The following is a 19,892-nucleotide window of genomic DNA, read 5'->3' as shown; positions in this document are numbered from 1 at the left end:
ACTGGGTTTCTATCTGCGGAGGGGGGAAGGGGTCAACACCCATGGAGGTTCCTGACCACCCATGCTTTTCTATATGGCTAAGTGGGACTGGGAGTGCAAGTGGGACCCAGCTAGATGAAAAGGAACAGACGGGGCCTATTGATCTGAGAATGGGGTTAAGAAGCCTGCTATGGATGTAGCCCAAAGGAATAGTGGAGGAATACATGGAGCAGGTGACTCATGAGGTTTGGAGTTCAGAAAAGCATCTGCTGGGGGGGGGGGGGGGGGTGTCTGCAAAATTAGACTTGAAATCTCATCTCAAAACCTGAAGAATGATGCTTTCTATTGTACATATGAACAGTGGGCTCACGGGGTTCTTATTCATCAGCGCTAGTTCAAACTCCCCTAAGGGACACAGGCACACGGTCCCAAGTGATCTCAGGAGAACCACACCCAGAGATGAATCTGGTCTCACGTATATACAATAGTACTATTCCAGCAGGCTGCGGTACTCCACCTAAGGTTACACTTAGTAATACCATATTAAATACAGCACAATTGCTGCCTATGCACCTGTATATGACATAAAACCTATTATATAGTTACTAGAAGTAATTACCCTGTAAAACGGTGCTCAAAAATCACAGTGATACACATGATATAAGTGATACATTAGAGACAACCCCATAGTTAGAGCCCTAGAGATACTGTAGGCAGACAAATAGATCTGAAAGCTGGTGTTGGGGCTAAGAGAGAGCTATGTACACGGAAACCGGTTATCACCTCAAGGATTATTACTTCTCTGGCCATTACAACAGGTTGCCTTGTGATGCAATATGATTAATATTGAGTTACTCTCATGGGACAGGGCTTTGAGGACAGGTAACAACAGTTGGCGGTTAGCACAGATGGATTTGTAATCACACAAAGACCTATTCTGTAGTCCCGGCTTCCCCTTTATAGTCAAACGGATGTTTGCAGTGAGCAAGAGTTGCCTGCTCAGGCCAGGAAGTTTAAATGAGTAATTATACTGTAGCCCCATGGTATTTATCAGGCCATTAAATAATCAATAGTTACTTTGTAAGAGGGCTTCCTATTACCTCTGTACAGCTATATTCTGCAAGAGCCCTGCTTCCCAAATATCACAGCAAACGGCTTCTTCCTGTATGCAGACTGGAACACTTCCAGTTTGCCCTCAAGCCTGGACAGGATCACCTGTTTTAATTCACTGCAATACCACAAAATGATGCAGACTCATTTGATGATGAGAAACCAATAAATACGTCCCTCCAGCCCTTTGGATTCTCTTTCCCGGTTGCTCTACAATTTATTACAAAACCTTCCCCCCCCCCGGACCTATGGTTGCGTTCCCTTGTTAATCTGCCGCTTCAGTGGAGTCACCCACCTCTGAAACGCATTCCTCAGTCATTGCCCAGACTTCCGAGGAACAGCCTACGGCGGAGTCACCAGGCTGTGCACTTGGTATGTGTCCCCACATGGGACAAATTGAGATCTTGATTAAGCACCAGGGGAGTAGCCTGTTAACAAGGTGATTCAGCTGAGGAGAGTTGGGGAGGAAGGAAAGCTGAAGGAGGAGCCAGAGAAGCCCAGGAACTTAAGGAGGGGAGATCTCTTCCCCCTCTCCCCTGGTGTCTGGGAGAAGGTAAAAGCCTTATGCTGTAGGGAACAAGCACTTAATAGCACATTGTAAATAAAGCAGATGGTGTTGAACATGCCCCAGTAGCGTGGGCGGACTCTTTGAAGCAAGGACTGCAGGATGAGGAAGCCCTACTCTGTTACAGCTTCCTACCTCTGCATTCCTCAGTGGTATTAATACCCTTGGAGTAAGGAGATGCCAAGTCATCCCTCATGCAGACATCCAGTGGGGTGTGTGAAGTGCTTAACTCCCTGGTGAAGCTTGTTGTCTCCTTAGGCGTAGATGCTGGGTCCGTAATGTCTGTAAAGGGTGTGTAATGCCCATCAGTTCTTGGGCTTCCACCAGCTAACTTATAAAATAGAGTTTACCACTGTAGTTAAGTTTAGCTCTTAGATGCCTATAAGCAAAACCAACCCCACTCAGGCTACCTGCAGGATTTGAACCTGGGACCTTCAGTGCTAAGTACATAAGCTGCTACCAACTTCACTAGGTGAAACCAGAAGCAACCCCAAACCTCTTATATGGACCAGTCAGTCGGTGGGGACCATTAATCACCGCCCCATCAAGTTACAGGCAATGGGTATTACATGGGTGTCCAAGTACAGAATTGGCTCTTAATCAGGAGGGTGTGTAAGTGCTAAAATAAGGTTAGTTCTTCTCTAGCGAGCAACTTGTACCATCTTGTTAATGTGAGCTCCCTCTATTGGTTTCTTACAGCTGGACTTCATGGACCAGCTTCAAAGGAGATCACACCCAGGGAAAGGAGATCAGCATTTGGCCCCACCAGAGGCCAATGTGTAAGCTCAATAGTCACTAATAATATATTGGGAATGAGGCAGAGTAGCTAAGTGTGGTCTTCCATATTTTACAGATAATTTCCTATACCTCAGTCACTTTAAGCAACTTGCAAAAGTCTGCAAAGAGAATCATTGTCAGAACCCTGGAGCAGGAGCCCCTCTGCTGGAGATGTACCTGCAAGCAGAATTTAGGAGTTCCTGGTCTGGACAGGTAGTTCTTGCCTCTCTTATGCTCTAACCCTTATTGGTTTCCTTTGGTCCCTTTCTGCCCTTTGCCATGTGTTTTTCAATGCCCTTGCCCCGATGCTCAAATGTCGGCCCTGTGAAAGATGGCTCAATGAAGGAGGCTCCATTATCCACAATCACAGCCGTAGGGATGTTCATTTTCATCTTGGCTGTGATACACTTCCTGGAGGAGGCTAATAAATATTTATAGGCCTAAATGCTCCAGGGTGAGGATAATCAAGTCTTCTGTAAATGGCATAGACCGAGGCAGATCCTGACCTTGCTCAGGCAGAACAAGGATCAGGGACTGTGCAGGCCCCTGAGAGAGAAGTGGCTGGGTGTGGAGTGTGCCATAGGACCACCCCACTTACAGAAACAATCAACTCTCAAGTGCCTTACCAATGACGGTTAGCATAATCATCAGCTGTATTATAGCAGACCCCAAACGAGACCCACCCCCCCCTCGTGCAAGGTATTGTGCACAGAGAAAGAGTCCCTGCCCCAAAGAGCTTACAAATAGACCAAAAGTATTAATATCCCTCCCCCTTTTCTTTTTAAACATATTGGGTAAGCACAGCACAGAGATCAAGTGATGTGCCCAAGGTCAAAGGGAATCTCTGGCAGAGACAGAAACCGAACCAGAGATCTCACAAGTCCCGGTTAAATGCCTGAGCTAAAAGGCCAAGCTTTTTCTCTACATCTGATAGCACACCAAGTCCTGAACTGAACCTTAAATAAATAAATTATTGGAGATATCCCATCTCCTAGAACTGGAAGGGACCTTGAAAGGTCATCAAGTCCAGCCCCCTGCCTTTACTAGCAGGACCAAGTACTGATTTTGCCCCAGATCCCCAAGTGGCCCCCTCAAGGATTGAACTCACAACCCTGGGTTTAGCAGGCCAATGCTCAAACCACTGAGCTATCCCTCCCCCCTTACATGGCTGGAGCTTTTGCTGGTGGAATAGATCTCAGAGGACCACATCTTGCCATCAGATTATGTCTCCCCTCCCCCTTCATGTTCAAAAATAACCTCATCTTGTCCCTCCTACGAGTTGGGGAGCCAGGCTTAGAACCCTAGTATTTCATCTTCAGGAATTCAGGCCTCGGCTTCTTCAGTGGCAGGATGAACTGCCAAAGCATAGGACAGAGGCTGGTCCCATGCCATCTCTGTAGGCCACAGAACATGTTCACTCATCCACGTGTCCTTAGCCTTCACAAACGCACATTGGGGTGCAGTCTATTACTGGCTCCAATGTTTTCAGACTTGCAGCTGTTCTCGTGCTCTGCTTGCTTTGAAGGGCAGCACAGCACCCTGGTGTTGTTAGCTCCTCGGCTTCTGTGATGTCTCCGACACCTTGCGTTACCACGCAGATCCGTGTCAGCCCTTTGCTTTGACTGTATGGGGATACAGGAGGGCATCCATCGTGATTCACTATTATTTCAGTGGCTGGCAGACGCTATAACTTCTCCAGCGATGAGATGCCAACAGAGACAAGGTCCTTACCAAGTAGGTTAATAAACTCCTTAAAATGCTTCCAAGATCAATGTGTCTAACCCCCAACTGTTCTCTTTACTCACAGGCTGTAGCATCCAGCCTGGGTGTGAACCCACCTATCACGACTAGCTGACGACGAATGCACTCCTACCTTTCCCAAACACATCTTCTCACTGGCTATTCTACTACAGCAGAGGTATAGTTTCATGGGCATCAGGGATTTTAGAGATATTTTCAGTACTGCCAACTCCTGTTACTTCTAGCACAAGTCTCACAATATTTAATGTTATTCTTAAAGCCCCAGCTCCTGGAATCCCGTGAGCAGGGGAGAATCTCAGCTTCCATTTTAATAAAGGAAGTGTCTAGCCTTCCTGGTTGCAGAGAAGAGCTGGAAAAGCATAACTGAGCGCACACTTAAAGCTTAGAAACTACAAGGCAAATAAAAAGAACCCAAAAAGAATTCACAATTTTTAAGCCAACCTCATGGTCTGGGGCAGGGCTGGGGGAAGAACTCGTGATTTTTAAACATCTGTGGTTGGCAATATTATCTCTTTCCTACCTGATTTCTTTCATGATGGGATGTCCCCTCTCCACTGCAGCCCATCATCGGCAATAGTCAAATGCTCATTCATTCCTTCCACCCATGTGGGGCCTGATCCAAAGCCTACTGTAGTCAATGGGGCCCAGATGCTCCAAGGTATTTAGGCACCTAACTCCTGATTTAAATGGGAATTAGGCACATATACCTCGGAGGATCTGGGCCAGGGAGATCTTCCCACTGGCTTCCTTGGGTGTTTGCTTTTTGCACATGTGCACTTACACCCTGTCTTAATTGTAACCTGCCCAATGACAGTTTTGTGGTCATAGAAAGAGCATAAATGCCTTTGATTGCTCTCCCTTCACCTCATGGCACCGGTCAAGTCAATAGGTTTCCAGCAGAGGTGTTTTGGGCTCAATTTGGAGTAGCTGCACCCCCGCCCTAGGAAGTACAGTCAGTAGCCTTTTTGCATCCATCCCTGCATGGGCTACCTGCATCGCCGGAGCTGCACAGGGTGGTGGGAGGAGAGTGGATGGCGTTCTGGCTAGGGGATGCTCTTGCAGTCATGGTCTGCTCCTGGGAAGAAGTGCAGCTGCTAACATCATGTAACAGAAGTAGCTGCAACTACAGAGACCAAGGGTCAGGCTCCGTCTTGGAAGGCCAGGCACAAGACTGAAGGGAACTGCTATCCACACCGCCCTCCGGCTGGTTTTGTGCTAGAGCCACATGATGTTAAATCCAGGCTCTCAGTGCCTTGCAAGAGAAGAACACCCCACATGTTCCCCCAACCTCAGGCTGTAAGGTTATGATCTAGGCCTCTGGAATCAAGATGAGCTGATTTGAGTTGAAAGTTTCACATCATTGGTCTAAGTGGGAGTCTGTAACCAAATGCTGTTTGCTGCCATCTCCTTAAAACAAGGAGATTCACTCTTTGCCAAAGGGTTTGGAAAATGGTCCCTTTTTTGTGGCCACTAGAACTTGATGCCTCCATCCTGCAACATCGTTTCAAATAAATGAGCCCACCCTTAGTTTACAACAGCTGATGAGGTCTGAAGGTGGTATGGTCTGCAAGCCTGGGTAATGAGACAGGTGTGTCTCCTGTCCATGTTCCTGACTTTAAGAATGAAGACGGCTCATTATGTCTTCAGCAGAGACAATCTAGCTGCAGTCAAGAAATCTCACCATCTTATCCTTGGGAGCGATCCATCTAACTCAACATGATCTAGTGGATGAGATGGGGTAGTTCTTTACAACTGGAGCGCACAGTCATTACCCAAGCTTGCAGATGCATGATCCTATTAACAGGATTAAGCAGGATTCCAGGCCTGTAGAGAAAACCCAAAGCCTACAAGGGGGGGGGGGGGGGGGGAGGTTGAGTCGATAGGTGCTGCTCTTCCATCTGCATCAGGGCTGAATCAATCCCTCAGCGGAGTTATAGGAAAATGAAGCATGCACTGTTTCATTTATGTGAACTTGTCATCTACAGAATAAAGGTCTAGTTTGTAATATCGAAAAATCACACTCACTCCACAAAGGACAATGGTGATTGTATAGACAACAACAACACACCAGAAAAAAGATAAAGAGAAATTGCAGTTATTCAGTGAACAGGGAGGAAAAAAAAAAATCCATGCCCAGATAAGATGACCCCTTTCATGTTATTGTGTTCCTCGATGGCTTCAGTGTTTGTACTAGAGCTCAAACAGTTACTCAAGTCATGGTTCATTCTACAGTGAAAATAATTATCTTGCTATTTGTGCATTGGCAAGTTAGCATTACCAGGGAGAGAAAAAAAAATATCCTCTCCTCTATGGGGAGGGTGTTTTCTGTGCAATTGACTCGCTGTCACTCTGTCAGCAAGGGCCATAAACAATGGGAGAAAAGGTAGAGCAAAACTCACCCCAGCTTGTCTGAGTCTTAGGCGGGGTGGCAAACTGGAGCGGATGTTAGTAGATTTATTATTTCCCAGCTTTTTATCCTGGGGCCTTGGAAATGGAGGACTTCTAAATTACAGCCAATTAATTGCACGATCGGTATTCCTAGTAGATCTAAATTGAGACTTACTGAGGTTTTTAAAATGAACAGAACAAGTGTTGCAACCTTTTTTTTTTATTCCCCTCCCTTTTCCCCATCTAACTTGTGCGTGCCATTTCGGTTAATTATTTTAACTCATTTGAAGTGTATGCTAAGCACTATACTTCTCCGTAAATGACATGAGTGCTTAGAAATGGCTTACGGTGATGAAAAGCCATAAGCATCCTTTCCCCCTCCCCCACAGTATGCCTCTGCCTTGACTGCATTCCAAGAAGCCTTGTTGGTAAATAATAATTTTAATAGATATAATTTTAAGTGTCCCTGGAGAAGCAGCAGGGGAACACAAAAACAGCACCGGCAAGGATCACTGGCTGACATTGGGTGTAGCCATGCTCGCAAGGACAGCTGTACTTCTTAAAGAACTCTCTCTCTCAATTCCCCCAACCCAATTTTAAGTCAATAAGCCTCTAACAATAACAAATGACCACACGACACCTGCATGGCACTTTTGGAACTAAGTACGTGTCATGGATCCTGCAATAAACTCTATCAATGTCCCGTTTTTTAATTATACCATGCCTGCTTTCAAATCAAAGCCACACGCCCCAGCTAGAAACACGCAAACCAAGGCCCTGATTTTACAAGCGGAGGCATGTGGGCAAAGCCCGGCTGACTTCAGTGAAACTCCACATGTCTGCAAAGGTACATTGTAAGAATCCGATTGCAGGATCGATACCAAAAGAATTAGCTTCCTGGAACTAGACTATCAGTCCGTCAAGTCTGGGGTCCAGCAATTGCCAGTAACTGTTTCTTGGAAGGCCAAATCTTCATTTAATTCACCTCACCTGTTGCCAATGCAGTTCTGGAATTCCTGCCTGACCATTGCAATGGACAGTTTATACCTTGAAGCTTGAACTTTGTGCACCCTGTTTTTATAAGCCCTTATCCAGAGAGGGCACTGGGCATTCCTAACTTCCAACAAAGCCACGGGAGATAAGCTGCACCACCCTCTCACGAGCAGCGTCCAGGACAGCAGTACCAGTCTTCCCATTGAAGGCAATCAGCCACCCCCTGAGTCTTAACAACTCCCGTTGACGTCAGTGGGAACTACAAGTGCTCAGCACCATTCAGGATTTGGCCAAATGGAAGGACTTCTGTAAGGAAGGACTTGAAGGTTCAGGTCTCAGGCCTAGGCGGGGTGGTGGATGGGGACACAGGAGGGTGCTTCAATTGAAAAGAATGGCATATAGACAGGGGTGAATTTCATATTCAGGCCCTGACTCAAAACTCAGGCTGGGTCTACACTACCCGCCTGAATCGGCGGGTAGAAATCGACCTCTCGGGGATCGATTTATCGCGTCCCGTTGGGACACGACAATCGATCCCCGAATCGACGCTCTTACTCCACCAGCGGAGGTGGGAGTAAGCGCCGTCGACGGGAAGCCGCAGAGGTCGATTTTTATCGCCGTCCTCACAGCGGGGTAAGTCGGCTGCGATACGTCCAATTCAGCTACGCTATTCACGTAGCTGAATTTGCGTATCTTAAATCTACTCCCCCCTGTAGTGTAGATGTAGCCTCAGTGAAGTCCACCAAACAGCTCCTGTTGCCTTCGGACAGGCCCACATTTCATAACCCTGCATGCTGCAATTGCCCATAAAATGATCCAACCCTTTTAAAAATCCAGCTGCAGCATGAGCTCTTCCCAAAGTGAATTCCAGAGGGTAAATTTGCAGTAGGAAATCGGTAAAGGAAGCACCCAAGACAAATATTTCACTTGCCATCTTTGGTGCATTATCAAAACAAGCAGAACCCTGGGCGTCCTGGTTAGTGTGTCACCGAGTTGTCGGGGTTTTAAGATCACTCCTTGGAAAAAAGCCAGGGCTGTTTCCATCAAGTGCAGAGAATATGGAATTACTGTAAATTATATTGAAAAATTAGATTCATTCACTGCTGTGATAATTGATCTCCCAATCTGCCTTAGAGTTGGCAGCTGGTGAGAAAATAAAATGTAATTTATTTTATTTATTAAAAAAACATTTTAATCCTAGTCTGGCAAGAAAATAGCCCCGCCCCTAAGTAAATTTTGTTTGCCAATCAGGTGTTTCTACTGAATATCCTGAAACTAGATATGGAGAATATGAAAGGTGAGCAAGAGAATAATTGTGCAATGGTTGGGGACATTTACTAGTCATTGGGATGATGTGTTGTGAAATTGATTCCTTTTCAGTGAGTTAGCAGCACCAGGTGTACACACCACTGCATACCTCCAAATAGGGAGGAAGTGGGACTTACATAATGCATAGGGATTTTTGTTAGCTGTCTGTCCAGGGGCAGTTTCCATCCTTTAAATCCAGAGGGGTTGATTCTTATCTCACCAAACTGCTTTTGTGTGGATGTAACTCCACTGACCTCAGCAAAGTTACATCTGTGCCAGTGTCTGCTCAAAGGCCTGTTGAAGTTAATAGGATTCTTTCCAGTGTCACCAATGGCCTTTGGATCAGTCCAAAAGGGAGATGAGACTCAGGCACCTCTGTGACTTCTGTTCTGACCCAGCTTTCTCCAACAGAAGCCCAGGTTTAGATCCCGTTGCCTCTACAGACAGAGGCAGGATTTTACATCTGCATCAGGATATGCTGAAAAGGAGACATTTTTATCTGCGGGCAGGGAGAGGAGAAAATAACTCTATAGTTCACAAAACAAAATAACCAGCTAAACAGTGGTTTGGATGATGGGAAAAGCTCACCTTGATTGTTACTACTACCGATGACCTCTGTGGGTAAAGTGGCCCATTATGGTATAATGGAATAGACACAACGTTATTAGGCAATTCAGAAAACTGGGGTAAAGGTACAGAGTGTTGGAGGGTTTTGACTGGTATCCAGCCCCACAGAAAGTGAGAACAATAGAATCCCATCCCTTGAAGGCTCCATTGAAGCATCTGACATTTCCCCCCACATTGATGAGTTGCATGCAGTGAGGTTATGTAGAGGCTGCTCCAAGGGAAGTGGTCTCTCTTTGGCAGCTCCAAACTTCCCAGAAACTCCCCATCGAAGGGGATTCAAACAACCATTCACTCTAGAAATGTGACGGAGAAATATGAAAGAGTTACTCGAAATGGAGAGATTTAAAACCTGATTCTGGAGCATCTGGTGTAAATCAGGAGCAGCTCCATTGAAGTCAATTATATTAGCGGCATTAAAACAGCACACGGATGTCCCACTAATTTTGTGGGTGTGTTTGTAGGTATAAAAGAGGTAATCCCTGCTCTGAAGAGTTTAGTCTCAAGCCTGGCCTACACCTAAAACTTTTGATCAATCTAGCTATGTTGCTCAAGGGTGTGAAAAATTCACACTCCTGAGAGACGTAGTTAAGCTCCAGTATAGACACTGCTAGGTCGATAGGAGAATTCTTCCATCAACCTAGCTACTGCCACTCACGGGGGTAGCTTAACTATAGCGATGGAAAAACTCCTTCCATCACTACACTGCAGTATTTGTAATGTAACATACCCTAAGGCTCCTGTATTGTTCAGCTTATAGGCACAGCAGTCCAGCCATGCAGATCACAAGCTAATTGTACAAGGCGGGGAGAAAGGACCTCTCATCATGCCCACTTGACTGCTTGGGAATTGAGCTGCAAAGGGATGAAGTGACTTTTTCAAGGTCATGTGAAAGTCAATGGTAGAACTAGAAATGGAGCCCAGGCCTCTGGAATGCTAGTCTCATGCCTCAGCTACTAAGACCACCTTTCCCTCCATTGCTGTCACATCTGTGACAAATTGGCATAAGTTTGCTCTAAATCAGCTCCTTGGTGCCGGTAATGGGTTAACGTGATCTATAGGAGGAAAGCTAAACCAAGTAGGGGGAGCAGATTAAAAACAATGAATATAACCGGTATTAGACCAAGTGTAGGTCTACTCGGAGCTTTCCCACACAGCGCAAAATATTCAGCCAAGTCTTCATTGGCCCAGTTCCGCCCTTGGTCACATGGGTGTGATGGGGCTAACCAAGATTTTCATTGATATTCCAATGAAAGTGTCCATAAAAATCTTGATTGTTGACCCCTCAAATGAGAAAAAACCCTTTAACAAAAACTCCCCTCCCCTTGTTTTTTTGACCAGCTACAGTGTAAGATGTAAGCCACTTGGTTTTTCTTACTCCTTTTTTAAGACTGTTGAGTTAAGACTGAGTCAATCCTGGTTCTAAAAAAAAAAAAAAAAAAAAACCACTCTTCCCAAGCTCCCATCCTTCACCACTTATCTACAAACATCACACATGTAATCCCTTTTCCTTCAGAGCATTAGCCAACCTCCAACTAATGGGGGTTAAAAAGAAACTTTCCCTAGGAGACATATTATTCCACATTGTCCACAATAGGGTTTTGTGCAGCTGATTCTGAAGAATATGGTACTAAACACTGCCAGACGGGATACTGGCCTAGATGAACCTTGGGTCCAAGCAGTGTGTCTATTCTGATGTCCGTACAGCAGGATAGTAAAACACAGGTAAGGTGGAAGTTTGGCTCTGGGACTCCGTTTAACTTAATAAACTGGATTTAATTTATCTCAGCAATAATTGATGAATATTGATATGATAATTTCCAGCACAGCAGGGACAAAATTGTTACATCGCTGAACAAATTATAGTTGGAGTTGTCTTGTGCTCTGATTACACCAATAAATAAAGCCTTCGAATTTACAAAAAAAAAAAAAAAAAAAGAAAACCCACAAGAAACAAAACCTAAACTTCCCCAGAGTCATTACAATTAAGCCACTTTGACAGCACAATTAGGGTTAATCAGTCTCAAGATTCAAATTTGTTCTCTTCTGCATCTGTTCCAGTAGCAAAGGCAAACATACACAACAATGCCACATGCACCATAACAGCGTTGGCATAGTCTACCGTGACACCCAATTTCCACCAGTGTGGGAAACTAACCAGAGCATTCAGAGAACATATTTGTTATTATTTATGCTACTATAGTGACCGGCTTCTGTTGGGCTAGGCGCTGACCAGATAGGTGGTAAGAGTCTCTCTCTTGGAAGAGCTACAATCCAAGTAGACCAGACAGACAAAATGAGGATTATTAAACCCCATTTTACAGATGGGGAGCTGAGACCCTGCATTATTAAATGACTTGTTCAAGGTCACACAGGGAGTCTGTAGCAGATCTGGGAAATGAACTCTGATCTTCAGAGACTAACCCCGTATCTTCACCACAGGACCATCCTTCCTCTTCGGATGCTGGGATTGGTAGACAGGTAAATGCCTATTTGATGAGCCCAAGCAATTACTACTATTTAAGTAGCATTAAGACCCCCAATATTACCACGCTAGGTGCTATACAATTGATCTGACATGTCAAGTGTAGAATTTAGACGTCCTTTTAAAACCTAGACCTACAAGTGGGTCGGCTCTTCATATTGCGATTGTATTTGTTCTTGTGGATTGGTTAATGGAGGATGCATTGATGTACCTCGCCAATCTAAGTTATCCAACTGGTTTGCTGCTCATCTCGTTGTTATGGATTGTATATTTCAATCATGTGCAAGTGCCTACGGCTTTATGGAAAGGCACTTTTTTAATATGTAAAATCAAAAGAAATTAAATAAGTCAATCTTGGTCTGGCAACGTCTCCCCAATAGGCTTTACTTCACCACTGATTTGAATGGAATGAGCCCTGAAAAACTGCCATGAAAATGCAGCAGTCGTCTCCCCGGTCCTACATAAGCCAAGTAAGGAACAGACTAAACAGGGTTTTAACAATGGTCTAAAAAAGTCTCTGATGACAAGGTTAATTCTAAGGTTCTTAACCCTGCAGTTCCCAGTTCTGCCGCTCCTGTGCTGTGTGACCTTGGGCAACTCACCTCCCTCCTCTATGCCTCTGTTTACCCCTCCCAACCGTTGTCTGGATGGATGATTTAGACGAAGCTCTTTAGGGCAGAGCCCTATTTCGTATGTACAGCACCAAACACAACAGAGCCCCGATCTCAGCTGGAGCTTCCAGATGCTACTGTAATAGAAATATTAAAAAAAAAAAATGAAGTTCAATGGGAGTTTTGCCTGAGTGAGGACTAAGGCGATTAGCTACTTGGTTTGGTTGTGGGCTTTTCTAAAAATGGGACTTACAAGCTGTTTCATGAGATTTCAGTGCCTGTGTGTTGTCACAAAGCATGAAGACACCACTCACCTAAAGGATGTGAGGGTTTTTCCTTTTCTTCCTTATACACTAGAGATGGCTGTTACATAGACCTGAAGGGAGTGATCCCTCCAGGTCCCTGCACCCTGGCATCAGGGAAATGTAGTCATTTCTCACTATTGTTTTTATGCTGCCATGCGGTTAAATAATTGATGAAAAATTCTGTGGGGCTCCCCCTTCTCCCCCCGCCAGATCCTAACACATTTGTGAATTCTCTCTTCACCAGGCTCTCCCCCAAAACTGATTGTCTAGCTAACGTTTGTTACTTCTTGGGGAGATAGTAACTTGGAAGCATAGTGCAAGATGCACCATTGTGGCTGCAGTTTGTCGTTAGCTATAAAGGAGGAGACAACTGAATAGCAAAATGAATAGACTTGAAGTTTTATATAAACTTTCAGTGAGCAAGGAAATCCAGGCTAACTGCTTTGGTTGGAAGGATCAAAGGGGTAGCCGTGTTAGTCTGGATCTGTAAAAGCAGCAAAGAGTCCTGTGGCACCTTATAGACTAACAGATGTATAGGAGCATGAGCTTTCGTGGGTGAATACCCACTTGTGACGGGTTGGATCACAGAAACCCCCTTGGGAGCTGCCACCTGATGTACCAAGACTACCCCTGCTCCTGTTTTCCCTGCCAGCTCAGGACTCCAGCACCTTGTCTTGCGGAGCAGACAGGAGTGTCTGGCTCAAACACAGACCCAGGGTCTGAATTACGTGCCCCAAAGCTGCAGGTTTACCTGAAAAACAGCTCACAGTAGTGTGCTTGTCTATAGCACTCAGATGCCCAACTCCCAGTGGGGTCTTTGGTTGGAGGCACTGTTCTAGCATCAAGCCCATAAATAACCAGCCACGATACTATAGCGAGGTCCCAATGCAGCAGTTACTTTAAGCAGCTGGTTTCAACGGCACTATTCAGGGGAATTACATGCACGTGCTACAACTTCACTGGATCAGGGCCTGAGTGTACAATCAAAATATTGCAATGTCTGTCGTCCCTTCCACCTGGGGATCTCAAAGCAATGTAAAAACAAATGAAAGAAGCTTCACGAGCCCCCACTGCAAAATAGGTATCCTACAGATAAGCCTAGCAAGAAACAGCAGGACTGTTTCAAGGTAACATCTGTTCTCATAACATTTCTGGTCTGATTTTGCAGGCGATAGAGGGTTGGCTAGTTAAGAGAAGCATCCAAACCCCGCCTGAACCCCAAACCTCTACAGCTGCTTCCTTCACTAGACATGGTGTGAGGAGGTTCTTTTCTTTAGGTGCTACCACGATGCGAGGTCCCAAATGAGATCTGAGGCACACTGTGCCAGGTGCTGCACAGACCCAGGGAGGGACAGCTGAGCCCCAAAGAGTTTACAAATTGAACACACGAGTCAAAACATGGGAAGGGAAACTGAGGAACAGAGCACAGAAGCGACTTTCCCAGCATCATATAGAACCAGGAAGAGAACAACCTCACCTGAGTCCCAGCTGAGTGCTTGATCCACTGGTCCTCCCCCCAACCCCCCTTTAAAAGGCTTATAGCCTTCTATTAACACAGTTTTGAATGTTTACATTTGGGATGTCAGCAGTTTAGACAAATCAGTGTAATTACACTAGAGGTGTGTGTGAGAGACAGACAGATGACAGATGCCCGGGTCTATAATCAATTTACTGGCCTGTCATGAGGAATCAGCTGAGAATCGTAGGCTGAAACCCAGGCCAGTTTAACACCATATTTGAAACATTTCCTGGTTCTGCCACTATTATTTATATTGTAGCAGCACCTGGGAGTGTCAATCATGGACCCGGTGCTGTATAGACACAGAACAAAGACCACCCCTGCCCTAAGGATCTTACAATCTAAGTAATCCACTTAGCGAGTAAATTACAATTACTGAGTTACTGTCTGATCTCAAGCACGTCACTTGCCTGCTGTGCCTCGGTTTCCCCATCCTTACAATGCTACCGACCTCAGGAGACTTAAGTAAAGGGTTTTGAGATCCCCTGCTCAAAGGTGCCAGGAAGGTACAAAGCGCTGTGATTTAGAAAGCCCTGCGTCTCACTGGGGAACACACGTGCATTGAAATGGAAGATCAATCTATCGCTGTTATTTCAGGGCCTTCTTTTACATGACAGCCTGAAAGCGGCACTTGTTGCATTGCATGGGGGAGGAGGTGATAAAACCCTTTTCTATCACGACAAGGGAGTGAGGAGATAATTACTCAGTGAGTAAACTAGAATGTATAGGAACATGCTTCTCGCATCACCACTCCTTGAAAGATCTTGCCTCTATTATTAAGAAAGGATGGGTTTGTGCCATGCTAATTCATATGGATTGTAATTTTGGGACATTCATTAACACTGGAATGGGTTCCCTAGGGAGGTGGTGGAATCTCCTTCCTTAGAGGTTTTTAAGGCCCGGCTTGACAAAGCCCTGGCTGGGATGATTTAGTTGGGGGTTGGTCCTGCTTTGAGCAGGCGGTTGGACTAGATGACCTCCTGAGGTCCCTCACAACCCTGACATTCTAGGATTACCCCATTACGTGTGTCCCATACCAAGGAATGGCAGCAAATCTACTCAGTATCAAGACGTAAGTGTTAACAAGCTTCCCCCGCCCCAGCCTTCTGCCCGTGGTGTTTCACCCTGCCACCCCCACCCCAAGGTAACGGTGGGGAGAAGGGGGAGGAGCAACAGGTTTGGGGACGGGAGGGAGAGCTTGAATTGCCACCCCCATTCCCCCGCTTCAGCAGAGGAGATGCCAAGGTTAAAGGGTGGGGTGGGGGAGAGTGGGCAGGAAAGGTTCTGCAGTCCCAGGAGGAGTTTAAACACCCTTGTGTTAGGTTTTGTTGTAGGGTGAGAAAGGGAAGGGAAGGAATGTCCTGTCCCTCTAAGGGTCAAGCCCAGCTACAAGAGGGTGTCCTCAGCCAAAAGCTAAAGCAACAGGCTGGGGCCTAAGACATGGCTAACTTCCTCTCAGCTGCTGGGGAGAGGAGGGAACTGCTCTCTTTCCCCAGGGCCGGCTCTGGGTTTTTTTTTTTTGGGGGGGGGGGGGTGCAAAAAACCTAAACGGAGAGCTGCCACCAAAGCAAAAAAAAAAAAAAAAGCCGGAGTGCCGCCCCTTGAAAAGTGCCGCCCCAAGCAGATGCTTGGAACGCTGGTGCCTAGAGCTGGCCCTGTCTTTCCCCCCTCACCTCCAGCCCTCTTTCCAGAGACCTTTCCTCCCTGAACCTCTGCCAGATTCTGCTCCCCCTCCACCCCCCACCTCTCTCAGAGCATAACAGAGAGGAGGGGGCAAATTAACCCCCGCCACCACCCAGCTGCCTTGGTCTTGCAAACCCCCACACCAGGAGAGGCGGGAAGCTATGTCGGCGGTGTGGACAGCGCTTAGGTCACTGCGACTCGCCTCACTCAGAGTAGGTGTCTTTTTCACACCCCTGAGTGACATAAGTTACATCAACTTAAGCGGTAGTGTAGACCTGCCCTGACGCTCAACCACAGTCTGGCCTTGGTCTGCTCCTGGGCTGGGGCAGCTATGGGCTGCCCCTTGCTCAGGGCTTGTGGAAAACGCACAATTGAGTATAATAGGGAGGCAATTCAACCATGACTCTAGAGCACTTGCAAGTTATTAACTAGTTGAAACCCAGTACTTGTTTCTTGCAAAATAAATAAAATAAAATAAATTCAAAAGAAAGAAAGAAAACCATTTTCCCATGGAATTTCTCCATTTTCATCAAAACACATCAAAATGAAGAGTTTTCTTCATTTCTCTGATTTTTGTTGTTTTTCCCATCTTTTCTCCCCTCCACGGGAAAAGGCAGGGCGGGGGCACGCAAGAGAAAGAAGTTTAAAAAAAATCCAAAAAAGTGTTTCATTTTGATTTGTTTTGGGGGGTGGGGGGGAAACAACCTTGAGCAACATGAATATTTTTGTAGCTTTTGTGAAAAAAAAAAAACCTTGACTAGACCTGCTGCTAAGAATGAGGGTGAATCCTCCCGAAAGTGACGGATGAGTCACAATGATCAGGATTTCAGCAATGCTTGGCCAGGCCCATCCTGAGGGATGGAGGAAAGCAGGGGGTCAAGTAAGGGTCCCTGGCCCCTTTGTTACCATACGGGATTCATGTTCATATATATGTTTATTGGGTTACATGAGAAGACGGCAAATGTACAGATATATATTGTATTATAAAGAGCTATGCCCTAAAATGGTCTCTCTTACCCCTTGTAACTTATTAATAGGCTCTGTCATTGGGAGACTAGTTTAATGGTGCTGGAAATATGTATATCGCTTGTATACATTCTTTTTTACAGGTGATAAGGTATCATGGTCCATCGAGAAAGTAAATTAATTTAATATAGATGGGATTGAGGACAGAGGCCAAGGAGAATGAAGGCTAAACATGTCACCAGAGACAAACACTGAACCTGATGCACTGTACTAAGTCTCTCTAAGCAGTTGCATTTATACAGCTCCTAGCAGCTTATTATTTAAGATAGCCAGTATCCCTACCCGCCACCACAATGTGTGTGTGTGTGTGTGGTGGACAAACCAGATGGGATGAAAATGAAAAGGTTCCCACTTCTCTTCCCCAGCGAGCACACAAGTCATGTGATTCTTGGTTACCCCATTCCTGCCCTTGGGATAGGGTTTAAGGTTACCCCTAAGCTAGAGCAGCCTCACAACTCACTGTGAAATAGCAGTACTACCATTGCAAAAAGAGCAAATCTCATTCAGGGGTGTGTTAACCGGAGCGTTGTATGTGAGACAAGGGAGGTCATGGTTTCTCTCTATTTGGCACTGGTGAGGCCTCAGCTCGAGTCCTGTGTCCAGTTTTGAGCACCACACTTCAAGAAAGATGTGAAAACACTGGAGTGAGTCCGGACGAAAACGAAATAGAGTTATAAAATGCTCAGAAAACCATCCCCTCTGAGGAAAGGTTGAAAGAATGGGGCATGTTTGGTCTAGAGAAGACTGAGGGAAACAGTCTTCAAATATGTAAAAGTTTGTTATAAAGAAGACTGTGATCAATTGTTCTCTTTGTCCACTGAGGGTAGGGCAAGAAGTAAATCTACTTACTCTACAGCTAGGGAGATTTAGGTTAGACATTAGGAAAAACTTTCTAATTCGAAGGACTGTGAAGTACTGGAAGAGGTTAGCACAGGAGGCTGTGCCCTCCCAGTCACTGAAGGTTTTAAGAACCAACATCTGTCAGGGATGGTCTAGATACATTTAAACCTGCCTCAGTATGAGGGACTGGACTAGAGGACCTCAAGATCCCTTCCAGTCCTACATTTCTGTGGTAAGTTCTTTACTCAGGATAGAGCCTATTCTGGGTACCCTGATACAGACCATGTTAGAGAGAGGGGCAAGCCTGTCTACTATACATGGATTCTCTGGGATGCATTATGCTCTGAGTACAGAGGGATTATATATATCCCAGACTTTTCCTTTTGAGATGGTTTGCCTCTTGTCACAGGGCTCACTCACCGCTCGCAGCACCTCCTGCTAGCCATCCTGGGGATTAGCTCTGCCAGTTTGGGCTCTTCCACCAGTGGGGTCTTCTCCCATCTTGTCTCACTGTGCTGCCCTGCTCACTCCCAGGTCTGCAGCTTCCTCTCCGTGGCTTGGCCCTCCAGCCAGGTCACTAAATAGAAAGCTTCCAAGGAAGTCACAGTCATTCCAGACCCACTGCCTGTCTGGCATCTCCAACGCCCTTGCCACTCCCCAGTGGTGGTAGGGGAACTGAGGCCTGCCTTCTACACTGGGTTCCAGCCCAGGAACCATATAACAATCAGACAGTCCCTGTACAGTCCTACCTCTTGCTGCTGTTTCCCTGGGCTTCTTTCTACATAGCTGGCTTCTCCGCTCTCTGGGTTTGCCAGCCTCCAACTCCCTCCACTCAGTGACTGGTCACCACCTACTTCCCAGCAGCAGCCCCCTCTCTGTAGCCAGCTACCTGACTTTACACTGCCCAGCTGAACCTGTCCTTAATTAGCTGCCTCCAGCCTAAATCTCCCCTGCTTGCAGCCTAATTAGTGGATTGGGCCCACCTGGTTCAATTCAGCTCTTGCTGGGCTAGTGTGGGGAGTCCACCGCATCCCATTCCTCCAAACCTTTCTTACCCTATCAGTTTGCAAAGCACTTTGGGAGGCAAGTTATCCTTATTCATTGCTACATTCAAAGTGTTACTTAAACAGCCCCCGAGGACCCCGGTTTGTAAGTCAAAGCACAGCTGTGGCAGCTAGGAGAGCAGGGTAGCATTCCACATTTTGCTACTAATTCGCTGTGTCACCTTGAGCAACCCACTCCCTTGCTACGTGCCTCAGTTTCCCCATCTGGGGTGAATAATACTTACCTTTACACAGTGCATGGAGATCTTTAACTGGAAGGTGCTAATATATGAAAGCTTTATATTCACCGCTGCGACAACCATTACTAGAAAAAAATAGGGGCACCAAAGATGACTCTCTCTGCAGCTTCCTTTGAAGAATCTGGCTGGCCTTTGGTGGGGTCATTAGGATGGAGGATAATTCTACTCCCGGAAAGATATTGGAGAAAACAAGAGCCAAGTCCAACGAAGCCCAGTCTGGAGCTCACACAGTGCTAGGCAGGTCTTATACCTATCCCCTCTCTGCTCAGAAGCTGAAACTCTAAGCCGGGAGTTGAGAAAAGGAAGGGTGATCTTTAGCTTAGCATAATGGAAAACGCCATTTAGCTGAGTGATGAAAAAAAAAAAAAAGAGAAGAAATCTCTTTAGGAAACCAGATAATCCAGAAACTAGCGCTAATAAGTTATTGACTTTCCTGCAGTTCTTCTAGTGCCTGCTGATGGCTTCTGGTAATCACTTTGCCGCCATATTCAAGAAGTCCAGCTGTGTCTCTTAGAAGAGCTCATTTATGGCAGCTTGTGATAATGTGATATTTTAGCAATGTCAGCTTTTATTCGTGTTATAAAAACCCTCTAATATATCGCCTCTTGCTCCCAC

At 45.9% G+C, this 19,892-nt stretch overlaps 1 long non-coding RNA gene across 2 annotated transcripts; it reads right to left on the bottom strand.

Moving 5' to 3' along the window:
* Positions 1-3,008: 3,008 nt before the first annotated feature.
* On the bottom strand, positions 3,009-18,872 carry LOC135977250 (uncharacterized). Of its 2 annotated transcripts, none has more exons than XR_010594640.1 (3): positions 18,724-18,872; positions 18,395-18,563; positions 3,009-4,053 (listed from the first exon to the last, which is right to left on the bottom strand). It is a non-coding gene; the product is annotated as an uncharacterized LOC135977250 (long non-coding RNA). The 2 variants fall into 2 exon arrangements; XR_010594641.1 differs by having other exon boundaries at positions 18,395-18,551.
* Between the last annotated feature and the right edge of the window lie 1,020 nt (positions 18,873-19,892).

This window comes from Chrysemys picta, chromosome 23 (genome assembly GCF_011386835.1).
Source record: "Chrysemys picta bellii isolate R12L10 chromosome 23, ASM1138683v2, whole genome shotgun sequence".
In the NCBI taxonomy this organism is placed as follows: Eukaryota; Metazoa; Chordata; order Testudines; family Emydidae; genus Chrysemys; species Chrysemys picta.
This window is presented reverse-complemented; position numbering and strand designations above follow the sequence as displayed.